At 55.6% G+C, this 13,443-nt stretch overlaps 1 long non-coding RNA gene across 1 annotated transcript; it reads right to left on the reverse strand.

Annotated features, from left to right (window-relative positions):
• Positions 1 to 819: 819 nt before the first annotated feature.
• LOC121819854 (uncharacterized) lies at positions 820 to 13,193 on the reverse strand. Its single transcript, XR_006060216.2, has 2 exons — positions 12,803 to 13,193; positions 820 to 12,102 (listed from the first exon to the last, which is right to left on the reverse strand). It is a non-coding gene; the product is annotated as an uncharacterized LOC121819854 (long non-coding RNA).
• Between the last annotated feature and the right edge of the window lie 250 nt (positions 13,194 to 13,443).

Genomic DNA, 13,443 nt, shown 5'->3' on the forward strand with positions numbered 1-13,443 from the left:
CGCAGCCTCCTCCTGCAGTGCCAGCCTGTACATACTTGGGACTGAAATTGAATCAGGACCGTGATATTTTTAACAATTTTGGAAAAAACACTTGGAGAGGCCCAGGACCAATCACACGCCGACATCTGTGGCTGCTGGTTGAGGGGCGGGGCCCTTCCACCCCCGGGGCTCAGTCCCCCTCGGCCACACAGAGGGTGGGGGCTTGGACTTAAGCCTTTGCTCCTGGTGTTTCTGCTCAGGGAGAAAGGTGAGCGTACTCTCACTGAAGTGTCCAGGGCTTCAGATGTCACTGGCTTGGGGGAACTGTGTTTATAGAGGCTGAAGAAAGTGCGTCGGTGGGGGAGCCCATGGGGGCAGGGTGAGGGAGCCCCCCTGCCCCGGCTTGGGGCTCGCTACAGCGGCCTCCTGGATACGTGCTGCTCCCCGAGGCCTCACCTTGCCAAGCTGTAAGATGGGCAGAGTTGCCAGGGTCCAGCCCCGGTTGGATCCAGGGTAATTCAAAGCGGCGTGGCAAGAGAGATATATAGATTTAGAGAGAGATAAGGAAAGAGTTTGCAGTTAAGAGAATAGAGGAGAGAAAGAGGCTGTATTTTTTTGTTTACATAGAAAGCCAATAAAGCCCCGAGACAAGGGACTTGAACCGTCTACGTAGGCCACAGGTGCCCGCTTGAATAGTGGAGGGTGCCCTGCCTTGGGCTCCCTCTCGCATAGGTCTTAGAAGCCCAGGCAAATAAGTAGACACGGCGAGCCTCTATGCCCTAGATGGGAATCAGCCAGAACATAGAGTAAGAAAGAAAAGAAGACACGGGGGAACCAGTCTTTCCAGGAACTGGCCTGAGAAACTGGTCCGTCCTTTATTTTCCAGGAAAAGCTTTTATACTTTTGGTTGTACGTAGAGATCAATGGATAATACAAAGTCATACAGGGTCAGCAGCCCTGATCCTTATCGAGACCAGGCTTTCTCTCTGCATACTTAGCTGTATACACAGGTCTTAGGTGATTTACATCATCTTCTGGCCAGGAGGCCTATTAGCATTTTATGGCCCTTTTCTGATAAGGGTCTGTCAACCAGAAAACTTATTTGCCTTAAAAGTGTTGTTCTTACTAAAGTCTGGCACCACTCTCAGAAAGCACTAATTAAAGTTACATTCTTACATAGCAAGGACACAACAATTTATAACAAGGAAAGAGGAGCGCAGTGATTTATAACAAAGAGAAAGTTCATTAACTCAAAAGTCTAGTACTGCTAACATCAAAACTACTATATTCCTATTTCTGCATCCCAATTACGTTGATTAATATCCTCCAGGTGCCTAAAAGATAAAGGATATGGAGGCCTGGCAGCAGTCATTAACTCAACAATGAAACTCTTCACCAAACTAATTCTTAGCTCTAAAAGTCTCTATATCTTTAAGATGTTTTCAGCTTCGTGCCTCTCGCGGTTGGGGGGCTGTAAACAATCACAAGTTGTAAAAGTCTCTAACTGTCAGGCAAGTTAGAGAGCCATCAGAGGGATTTGAGCTGAGACACTCCTTTCATATGCAGGAGACCAGTTGGAGCTCTAAGTTAACTTTTTCCAGAGAAAGGTGGTCAGGGATAGCCCCCTGTAATGTCAGAAGTAATGTCAGCAGACAGTAAACAGACAGATTTTGGTTTCGGGGTAGATGCTCAGGCAGAGGACCCCTTGAGACCTGACTCGCCTTGCCCGTCAGGTCTCTCTGCATGACCTTGTCGTGGGTGGGATCTCCCGTGCTGGCTCCCGGCACAGAGTAGTACCGTCCTCCTGGGGCTGTGGATGGGCTCAAGGGCCTCACTCAGGTGTGGGACCCTCCGCTGCTCCTGTGCCCACCCCAGACCTCGTGCCCTGTGGCAGGAGAGGGAAGTGGCCGAGCTCCCGGCCATTCCCTCCTCCCCTCTTCCAGTGCACACGGCCGACACGTTCTCATGAGCAGCACAGCAGCCTAGCTGAGGTCTGGCCTCACGGCTCCAGGGGCCAATAGGCTCAGGCCTGGACCAGGAGCTGGGGGCACTCGATGGACGGACAGACAGACGGGTCCTCTTCCCTGCAGAATCCCATCGAGAGTGCACGGTGGGGCGGCAGTGGCCGCCCGCCCCACGTCCTCAGCCAGTAGGTCCCGATCTACAAGTGGCCGGGACGCTCCTCCTCACCATTGCCGCAAGCCCAGCGCCGCGAGCAGGACATGGCCCAGGGTGTCCACCCGTGCCACGGTCTGAGTCAGCACTCGATGGAAAGTGAGGCAGGGTGAGCTTCGAAGAAGATCAGATACAGGGGGCTGCCCCGACCCTGAGCCTCGCGCCCTGGCAGAGACCAGAGGTAACAGCACGTGTCCACCGGAACACCAGGGTCTGTGAGAGCAACGGTAAACACTGGCACGGGGGCAGAAGGATAGGGGGCCACTTGGTGAAACAGCTCCAAACAGGCAAAGCTCCACAATGAAGCCAACGCCGATCACGCAGCCTGGAGCCCGGGCCACGCGCGGCTCAGGGAACAAGCGCTCTGCCCTGCCCCACCCAGGTAGTCGTCCCATTCCCAGAAGAGGCAGAGCCCCCCAGAAAATCTGAGGACAGGAAGGGGCGGATGATCCCAGCCTTGATGAGGAGGCAGGAGACCCCTCTTCCTGATCAACGTTCCGACTTGCTGCTTCTAAGGGCGGAGAGAGCCGGCCAAGGCCAGTGACAGGCGCCTCCGAGGAGGGCCCACGGGAAAGCCCCCAGGAGCAGTGTCCCTGGTGGTCAGAGGAGAGAAAACGGAACCTGTCACCTGCTGTCTCCAAACATCCACCGAGAAAGCTGCCACCGGAAGGATCAAGTTCCCGCTTGTTGTTGTTCGGTCGCTCAGTCGTGTCCGACTCTTTGCGACCCCATGAACTGCAGCACGCCAGGCTTCCTTGTCCTTCACTATTTCCCAGAGCTTGCTCAAACTCATGTCCATTGAGTCGGTGATAACATCCAACCATCTCATCCTCTGTCGTCCCCTTCTCCTCCTGCCTTCAATCCTTCCCAGCATCAGGGTCTTTTCCAATGAGTCAGCTCTTTGCATCAGGTGGCCAAAGTATTGGAGCTTCAGCATCAGTCCTTCCAGTGTCTATTCAGGGTTGATTTCCTTTAGGATGGACTGGTTGGATCTCCTTGCAGTCTAAGGGACTCTCAAGAGTCTTCTCCAACACCACAGTTCACAAGCGTCAATTCTTCGGTGCTCAGCTTTCTTTATAGTTCAACTCTCACATTCATACATGACCACTGGAAAAACCATAGCTTTGACTAGACAAACTTTTGTCAGCAAAGTAATGTCTTTGCTTTTTGATACGCAGTCTAGGTTGGTCATAGCTTTTCTTCCAAGGAGCAAGTGTCTTTTAATTTCATGGCTGCAGTCACCACTTGCAGTGACTTTGGAGCCCAAGAAAATAAAGTCTCTCATTGTTTCCATTGTTTCCACATCTATTTGCCATGAAGTGATAGGACCGGATGCCATGATCTTCATTTTTGAATACTGAGTTTTAAGTCAGCTTTTCAACTCTCCTCTTTCACTTTCATCAAGAGGATCTTCAGTTCCTCTTCACTTTCTGCCATAGGGTGGTGTCATCTGCATATCTGAGGTTACTGATATTTCTCCCAGCAATCTTGATTCCAGCTTGTGTTTCATCCAGCCTGGCATTTCACATGATATCCTCTGCATAGAAGTTAAGCAGGGTGACAGTATACATCCTTGACGTACTCCTTTCCCAATTAGGAAACAGTCTGTTGTCCCATGTCCAGTTCTAACTGTTGCTTCTTGACCTGCATATCAATTTCTCAGGAGGCATGTCAGGTTCTTCCCATTTCTTGAAGAATTTTCCACAGTTTGTTGTAATCCACACAGTCAAAGGCTTTGACGTAATCACTAAAGCAGAAGTAGATGTTTTTCTGGAATTCACCTGCTTTTTCTATGATCCAACACATGTTGGCAATTTGATCTCTGGTTCCTCTGCCTTTTCTAAATCCAGCTTGAATATCTGGATGTTCTTGGTTCAAGTATCATTGAAGCCTAGCTTGGAGAATGTTGAGCATAACTTTGCTAGCATGTGAGATGAGTGCAATTGTGCAGTAGTTTGAGCATTCTTTGGCATTGCCTTTCTTAGGGATTGGAATGAAAGCTGACCTTTTCCAGTCCTGTGGCCGCTGCTGAGTTTTTCAAATATGCTGGCATCTTGAGTGCAGCACCATCTTCTAGGACATGAAATAGCGCAGCTGGAATTCCATCACCTCCACTAGCTTTGTTCATAGTGATACTTCCTAAGGCCCATTTGACTTTACATTTCAGCATGCCTGGTTTTAGGTGAGTGATCACACCATCCTGATTATCTGGGTCATGAAGATGTTTTTTGTACAGTTCTTCTTTGTATTTTTGCCACCTCTTCTTACTATCTTCTGCCTCTGTTAGGTCCATACCATTTCTGTCCTTTATTGAGCCCATCTTTGCATGAAATGTTCCCTTGGTATCTCTAACTTTCTTGAAGAGATCTCTAGTCTTTCCATTCTACTGTTTTCCTCTATTTCTTTGCATTGATCGCTGAGGAAGGCTTCTTAACTCTCCTTGCTATTCTTTGGAACTCTGCGTTCAGGTGGGTATATCTTTCCTTTATTCCTTTGCTTTTCACATCTCTTCTTTTCTCAGCTATTTGTAAGGTCTCCTCAGACAACCATTTTGCCTTTTTGCATTTCTTTTTCTTGGTAAGGGTTTTGATCACCACCTCCTGTAAAATGTCATGAACCTCTGTCCATAGTTCTTCAGGCACTCTGTCTATCAGATCTAATCTGTTGAATCTATTTGTCACTTCCACTGTATAATCATAAGGGATCTGACTTAGGTATGACCTGAATGGTTTAGTGGTTTTCCCTACTTTCTTCAATTAAAGTCTGAATTTTACAATAAGGATTTCATTATCTGAGCCCCAGTCAGCTCTTAGGAGGTGATGAAAATGGTCTAGAATTATATAGTGTGATGGCCCCATAGTCACAGTCAGCTCCCGGTCTTGTGTTTGCTGACTGTATAGAGCTTCTCCATCTTCAGCCGTGAAGAATATAATCAATCTGCTTTTGGTATTGACCATCTGGTGATGTCCATGTGTAGAGTTGTCTCTTGTGTTCTTGGAAGAGGGTGCTTGTTATGACTAGTGGGTTCTCTTGGCAAAAGTCTGTTAGCCTTTGCCCTGTTTCATTCCGTACTCCAAGCCAAACTTCCCTGTTACTCCAAGTAGCTCTTGACTTCCTACTTTTGCATTCCAGTCCCCTATGGTGAAAAGGACATCTTTTGGAGGGTGTTAGTTCTAGAAGGTCTTGTAGGTCTTCATAGAACCGTTTAACTTCAGCTTCTTCAGCATTACTGGTTGGGGCATAGGCTTGAATTACTGCGATATTAAATGGTTTGCCTTGGAAACAAACAGAGATCACTCTGTCATTTTTGAGATTGCACCCAGGTACTGCATTTCAGACTCTTTTGTTGACTATTAGGGCTACTCCATTTCTTCTCAGGGATTCTTGCCTACAGTAGTAGATAAAATGGTGAAAGTGAAAGTCACTCAGTCGTGTCCAACTCTTGTGACCCCATGGACTATACAGTCCATGGCATTCTCCAGGTCAGAATGCTGGAGTGGGTAGCCATTCCCTTCTCCAGGGGATCTCCCCAAGCCAGGTCTCCCGCATTGCAGGAGGATTCTTTATCAGCTGAGCCACAAGGGAAGCCCAAGAATACTGGAGTGGGTAGCCTATCCCTTCTTGGATCTTCCTGACCCAGGAGTCAAACCAGGGTCTCCTGCATTGCAGGCGGATTCTTTACCAACTGAGCTACCAGGGAAGCCCTAGATATAATGGTCATCTGAATTAAATTCGCCCCTTCCAGTTCATTTTAGTTCCCTGATTACCAATATTCATACAGAGCATGACTCAATCGAGCATCAGAAATCAGCAGTACCTCTGGGAGGAGCACCCCAGAGGCAGAGACCATGGTCTGATGCCTCCGGAATGCCTCAGGGTAGGCGTGAGTCACCCTGGGGTGTCTCAGGGTTTCAACAGGGGAAAGAAGGCCTGTCACTGCCCCCAGAGAGCTGATCCTTCCCTTGGCGGCTGCACCACGGTGTCTCCTTGTCCCTGCATGCTCTTTCACCAGGAGACCCTGGTCTCAGCTCAGCCCTGAGTCCTGGCTCCAGCCGCCCATCAGAACAGTAACCTCTACAGGTGACCGGGGCCCTCGGCCAGCGAGGAGACCTGCACCCCACCCAGGGCTGATTTTCCACTCTGTTCATATAAGGATCCCTGGGGCTGTACTGGCACCAAGAGACCCCCGCATTTGTGAGTGACCAGACCGCCCTCAGGCTGCCCCAGGGTCCTGCCAGTGCCCTTCCCCGGCACTCCCAGGGGTCCCCAGCAGAGAAGCCGGTCCTGGGGTGGGGGGACTGGGCTCCCGAGGCAGCAGCAACACACCAGGCTCCCATCAGGACACCTACTGCTGCATGGGGCGAGGCCCCTCCCCTGCAACACACTAGGCGAGCCGAGGGTCCTGCTGGTGTCCGAGCCATGTCTGTCCCTGGACAGGAGCTTCGGGGGAACTTACCAGAGCAGCGGACCAGGCAGGTGCGTTCCAGAACTGCGGAGAGCGAGGACCCAGGCTATCCGGCCTCTGCCCAGGTGGACAGCCTCCTCGGGACAGGCAGGTGGACGAGGGGAGGCACCCCGGAACCTCCTGGAACCTCTCTCCGTTCTTCCTAGAGGCTGCTCTGGCCGTGGCTGCACCTCCCTAGCACCCGGGTTCGTCCCAGCCTGCTTGCTGAGACTGCAGCAGCAGAAAGAGCTGGGACTTTGGACACCTGAGGGATGGCTGAGGAGTCAACCCGTCACGTGGGCCTGTTTCCCCCTCAGCAAGTGGAGATAACGGTCCCTGGTCCCACTTGGTGGACAGGATCCTCCAGGACACGGGTGGGAGCCCTGGGTACTCATGTTTCTCTGCACCTCCTCGCCTGCCCTGGCCTCATCCTAAACCATGGGGCCAGGACTGGACTGCCACCAGGGGCTCCTCCTGATGCAACCCTCCGCTCTGAGCACGCACACACCCCACTCCTCCAACAAGTATTTGTGAAGACTGTCTTGGTTTGCAGACAGCGTTCTGGATGCTGAGGACATCAAAGACAGCGGGAGGCAGGCTCCGGGGTCTTGGGTAGGGCGACCACAGCAAGTGGTGAAAGCAAAGCAGCAGCTTAGCTGGAAGGAGGAGGGGGAGACTTTGGGGGACAGTGAGGGGAGGGGTGAGCAGTGGCGGAAAGGGCAGGGTGGAGCCTTCAGTGAGCAGTGCGGGGAGGGGTGAGCAGTGGCCGAAAGGGCAGGGTGGAGCCTTCAGGGGGCAGTGCGGGGAGGGGTGAGCAGTGGCCGAAAGGGCAGGGTGAATGATGGGCAACAGGCAGGTTAGGATCAAGGGAGACGGCCCTGCAGAGGGACAGAGATTGTGTGAAATCAGGGAGGGGCAGCAGGTGCAAAGGCCCCGAGGCAGGCGAGCTCAGCCACGAGCCCTCCCTGGACTCACCGATGCTCCTTCCTCTGACGGAGGCCCAGAGCCCCAGCCAGGGCTGGAGGCTGAGACCTAAGGATCACAGCACTCGGACAGGGGTTTGTCCACTGTGGGTGGCAACAGGGCCAGCCTCTCCCTAGCCTCAGTCTGGATGGCAGGCCAGGGCAGCAGGTCCAGGCCACGGGAACAGTCCAGGAAGAAGCAGAGGTGGCCGGGCCCAAGCTGATGGGCCTGGCGGGTGAGGATCAGAGGCATCTGAAGGTAAAGTCCACCTGCAGACCGCTGACGGCCGGGTGTGGGGCTCGGAGGGGCCGGGGATAGGCAGAGCGCAGAGGAGACCGCTGCCCTCTGGCCGTGTTCAGCTGGGCTACCTGCTAGAGGCCTAGGGAGAAACAGGGGTCCTGAGGGCCTGGGGGTCTCTGCAAGGCTTCCACCCGTCGGCAGAGAACAGAAGGGTCGGATTCCAGGCCAGCACTTTGTACAGTTTCGTGGACCTGGGGAGAACCCAATGTGGGCAGGGAGCAGGCAGGGCTCAGGGAGGGGGGTGGGGAGGGGGCCAAGCCTCTGTGCACAGAGGGGCCACGCCACTGGGAGAGGAGGAGCGCCCTGCTCGAGGTCACAGACCCCCGCGTCCCTCCCCAGGGCAGCATCGTTGCCAGAGCCCCTTCACCATACCCAGGGGGTGGTCAGTGTCTGACCCCCCATTTGAGGAACCCCTCAGTACACATGGACCACTGAGTCACCGATCTGGGGGCAAAGAATGGGCCTTGGAGCACTTGAATTATTTTTTTTTTTTTTGCCATGCCATGGAGCTTGGAAGCTCTCGGTTCTCTGACCAGGAACTGAACCAGACACAGCATTAAAAGTGCTGAGTCTTCAGCACCGGGCCACCAGGCAGTGCCCCGGACTTCCCTGCTCCCTCTCTCTGACCCCCCAGCCAGCCTCGCTGACTGCCAGTCATGTCTTCCCCTTCCCAGACTGGCACGCCTGGCAGCAGTCCTCGGGGTGGTGGTACAGAGACAGCACCCCTGGTCAAGCCCGGGAGGAGGGCCCGCTGCCACAGGGTCACAGAGCCCCGGGCCCCTCCCTGCCTCCCCAGACCCCGCTGAGCTCGCTTGGCCCGCGGCGGGTGGCATCTCCCGGTATTTATCATGCATTCTCCACGTCATCTGATGTCTCACGAAGCGCAATATTATGCAGTGGTTTCTCAAAAGTAACCAGGCTGAGGTTTGCTGCTGGGCAGTCCTTTCTTTTCCCACCTAGCCCTTGAGGGGGCTAAGCCAGAAGCACCAGAGGACCAGCCAGCTGCCCTCTGATCGACCCACAGCAGCGTGGCCAGGAGCCCGGCTCCAGGGTTCTGAGGCACGTGGTGACCAGTGAACTGTATATAACCAGGGATGTGAAATCACCACCTTCTGGAATGTTCCAGAATCACTGTGCCCCTCCCGTGAGGCTACCTACTGGACCCTCCTTGGAGGCTTCCTCCCCAGCCCCGCCTCAAGACGATGGGCATCTGGGGACCCTGGTCCAGGAAGGCTTCCCGGAGCACTTAGATGAGAATCCTACATGGACCATAACAGAGGGCCAAATGCTGAGGCTTAAAACAGTGAGGCTGACTCTCACGGCTCCGGAGGACGCAGGTCCAAAACCAGCCGGGCTGTGGTCCTTCCGAAGGCTCCAGGGGCGGGCCCTTCCTGCCTCTCCGGGCTCCTGGGACCTCCAGGTGCCCTAGGGCCTGTGGCTGCATCGCCCACTCCCTGCCTTTGTCACCACGTGCCTTCCTCCTCCCGGGTCTGTGGCTTCTCCTCTCCTCTCTCTCATAAGGACACATCTTGGATTTAGGGCCAGTCCCAGAATGCAGGGTGACCTCCTCGTATCAGGATCCTTAGCATCTGCAAAGGTGCTTTTTCCAAATAAGGTCCTACTCACAGGTTCGGGGGCTCACAGGGGAGTGTGGGTGTATTTTGTGGGATGTGACACCCCCTCGCTGACCGCCACCTGAAGGCAGAAGCCGCCCTGCAGGCAGGCCCCTCTGGATGCCCCTGGAGACAGGCTGTCAAGGAACCCCTACCTTTCTGTAGCCCCCAAGGGCCCCAGGCTCCCGGGTTCCACAGCACGTGGAAGACGTGGGTGGGAGACGCTGGGTGGGGACGCTGGTGGTGTGGACGCCCTGCCCGGGCTCCATGACTCGCCTCTCCACACGTGAGGTGGCCCTAGCTGCCAAGGACGACCGCTCAGCTCTGCCCATGGAGGCCGATCCAGAGGGTGGAGTGAGATTCAAGAGGGAAACAGGAGGCTCCAGCATTCTTCTTTGGCCTCAAGCAAACCCACGTCCAGGTTGGACAGCAGAGGCTCAGCCAAGACACAGCCCCACGCCTCTGCACCCCTGGGCAGCCAGTGGGCAACGAGCGTGGTGCCCGGCTGCCTCGGGCTACCCATGGGGAGCCACCACCGCCCAGGACCCAGTGGCTCGGGGACTCCGGTCTCCAGGTCTCTGAAGGACGACTGCGGGACTGGAGGAGTGGACGTCTCCTTGACCCCAGAGCGCGGTGCCAGGACCAGCTCAGCACGAAGAGAGAGCGGCCTAGATATCGGAGCTGCCCAATAATGCGTGGGCCCCTGCCCTGGAAGGGTCCAAACAGAGGGTAAGTCTCAGAGGCGTTGTAAGCTCACATTCAAAATGCGTTCCTTGAAGAGGAAGGACGCTGTGACTCAGGCTACAACAGGGGAGGACCTTAAGGACAGGATGCCGAGTGAAGTAAGCCAGACAGGAGAGGACACATCCTGTGCGGTTCCCTCCCCAGGGGGTCCCTGCAGAGTCAGGCTCAGAGGCAGAGAACCAGATGGGGGGCTGGAAGGAGAGGGAGGTGGGGAGTTGGTGTTGAACGGGGACGGAGTTTCCGATTTCCAGGATGAAAGAGTCGGATGACAGTGTAGACGCACTCAATACGCTGAACTGTGTGCTCTCTCCGCACACTCAGGGTGATCACGATGCTCGGCTTCACGTGACGGGTTTTGTTGTTCCGTCGCTCAGTCGTGTCCAACTCTTTGCAACCCCATGGACCGCAGCACGCCAGGCCTCCCTGTCCTTCACCTTCTCCCAGAGCTTGCTCAAACTCATGTCCATTGAGTCAGCAATGCCATCCGGCCATCTCATCCTCTGTTGTCCCCTTCTCCTCTTGCCTTCAATCTTTCCCAGCATCAGGGTCATTTTTGTGGTTAAAAAAAAAAAAAATGTGTTTTTACTACAATTAAAATTTTTTAAAGGTCCTTTCACGGTTGCCCGTGATGCAGACTGGCTGCTGGTTGCTGTGGGTGACACGGTCATCAGAACGGGTCCCGTCCCTGCTCTGGGGGACTTGTGGTCAGATGGGAGGGGGCGCCAGCACAGAGGTAATCAGGATGCAGAGGGGAGCAGGTGAGGGAAGGAGTGCAAAGGGCCTGACAGAAGTGAGGAGAAAACCCAAGGGCAGGGCGGGCTTCTGGGCGGAGACAGACTCCTGCTGCCCAAGGCCCGAGGAAGGAGCTGAGCCCAGAAAAACACGTGCAGGCAGAGCTCAGGGCGGAGCAGGGCAGAGCCAGCAAGCTGGGAGGGCTGAGCCCGCCTGGCAGTGCCCGTGGGGCTGGGGAGGGGCTGCGTCCTCAAGGGACCATGAACCAGGGGGCCTGTCTCCTTCCAGGCAGGACAAGGTGAGCGGCCAGGTCACCCCTCCTCCCATGGACGGGGCTGCCATCCCCTCCTCCAGGGGCTCTTCCCATCCAGGGGTCGAACCCTCATCCCTTACGTCTCCTGCATTGGCAGGCGGGTTGTTTTTACCACTAGAGCCACCTGGGAAGCCCATACCAGGCCTCACGCTTCCCATAAAAACGCGCAAGGCAATGGGTACCATCACCTCCATGGTGCAGATGAGAAAACTGAGGCTCAACAGAGGTAGATTCCACCGTGACGGAGAGACCGTTTGATCAGCAGTGAGAAGATGCGTTAACCCAGAACACGTCACCACGCGGACACCTGTAATAGACCCTAACACGGATGTGGGCTTATCTCATGGCACGGGTCCTTCCACCGACTGAACCCAGGAGCTTCGAGCTCCCAGCCCAACAGGAGAGGGAACCACCCTGAGCCAAGCATCAGCTCTGCGCCCATCACGATGTCAGACCCAAAGTGGATGCAGAGAGAACTCAAGGCCTCGCCTCTGTCCTACAAAAACAAGCCCTCGTTAAGGAGAGGAGCAGAGTCCTCTGGGCGGGAAACACTAGAACAGTCCTAGGGCTTCTGGCTCCAGGTGGCTCTGACGCAGCCTCGCCGACTCCAGGCTCATGGAAGGACAGCACTCAGGACCCTGAGGAGGGAGGCGGCTCCTCATGCGTGGGCGCAGAGAAGCCTGCAGAGTGGACGGGGAGATGCTTCCTCTCGTCTCTGTTTTCCAGCAGCAGAAGCAAGTTTTCCGTCCGTGGGCTCTGCTGATAGATGTTCAGAATCCTTCAGAACAGGCGATGGGGACAGCCTCGCCGGGAGGGGCCCGGGTCTATTGGACAGCGGCCTGCAGGGCAGCGGGCAGATGGAGCCCTGAGGACCTGCAGCCGGAGGAGCCACCCCATCCACGTGTCCGTCCACCCAGCGGGGGGACAGGGCTCCCCGCAGAGCCAGACCGGAGCGTGTCCTCTGGGAGCCGGGGAGCCCAGGGGCCCAAGGAGGGGCTAGAGCGTCCTCCCCGGCTCAGCCACCCAGGCCAAGGGCTGTCCCTCCCCCAGGCTGTGGTCAAACCATGGGAGCCACTCCTTTCTCACCCAAGGACCAGGAAGAGAAAAAGCCCCAGCACAGGGCCTTTGAGAAACGCTGCGGGTTGAGTCAGACACAACTTCCTTTGAGAGCCTCGGAGAGGAAACGGCGCCCCGAAAACGGTTTATGGGGGAGCCAGAAGCTCTTTTTGGAAACCGTCAGGGGAGAACAGGAGATCAGGTGAAGACAATGACAAAGAGAGCGGGCGAGCCCAGGACTGACCGCGGCAGCCACGGGGTGCAGAAAGCGACCGGGGAAGAAAGCACGAGGGCTGTGGAGCGGACGGGAGGCGAAGATGGAGGACCTTGACCTAGAGGATGCTGAGAGATCCGAGCTGGGGGGAGCAGACACCCCCACCCCCGGGAGGCAGGCGGAACAACCCAGGGACCAAGAGCAACCAGCTGGCGACACGGGTGTGTGGGAGAGGGGCCAGGGATTGTGGTTTAAAGGCTTACACAAACCTGTCCAAGGGGAGTCCAGGCTCTGGCGCACTGGGTGAGTGACAAGGACGAAGCAGCCCCCTTGCCTGGGGTCTCCGTGCCGCCCGCGGGGAGGTTGGGAAACCCCACTCCCAGCCTGGGCGCCCTCCTGCTCCTGAAGGTCAGAGGCTCCCTGGTTAATAGGCAGGCCTGCTCTGTCCTTCTCATCAACGCCTCTGGAAAGACATTTAAAGATGACACCACCCCCACCCCCACCCCTATCCCCAGCCCACGGAGGCGATTCAAAGCTGAGGATTCCATCCTCCAGACTCCAGCCTGGGGACCAGGGGTGGGGCGGGAGGGGCGTGGTCCGTGAAGCCAGTGCGGCCCCACGCCCACTCCCCTACCCACTCCTCTGGGCACAGGCTACCAAAAGTGCTTCTGACCAGCTGGAGAAACCACAGGAACTTGTCCTCTTTTATGTCAAAACCCCCATCTGGTTCATCCTGACCCGTGACCCTGCACTTCAGAGGGAGAGTCCAGGCCTGTCTGAGGATGCCTCATTTCTGTATCTGCCTGGTCCTTCCATCAGGAAGGCACTGGCAGGCTGGACACCAGGCCAAGAGCAGTGACTGGACAGAATATTTCCCTCTCCCCCTTAAAAAAAAGGAAGCAACCCTGAG

This window comes from Ovis aries, chromosome 6 (genome assembly GCF_016772045.2).
Source record: "Ovis aries strain OAR_USU_Benz2616 breed Rambouillet chromosome 6, ARS-UI_Ramb_v3.0, whole genome shotgun sequence".
Taxonomy (NCBI): domain Eukaryota; kingdom Metazoa; phylum Chordata; class Mammalia; order Artiodactyla; family Bovidae; genus Ovis; species Ovis aries.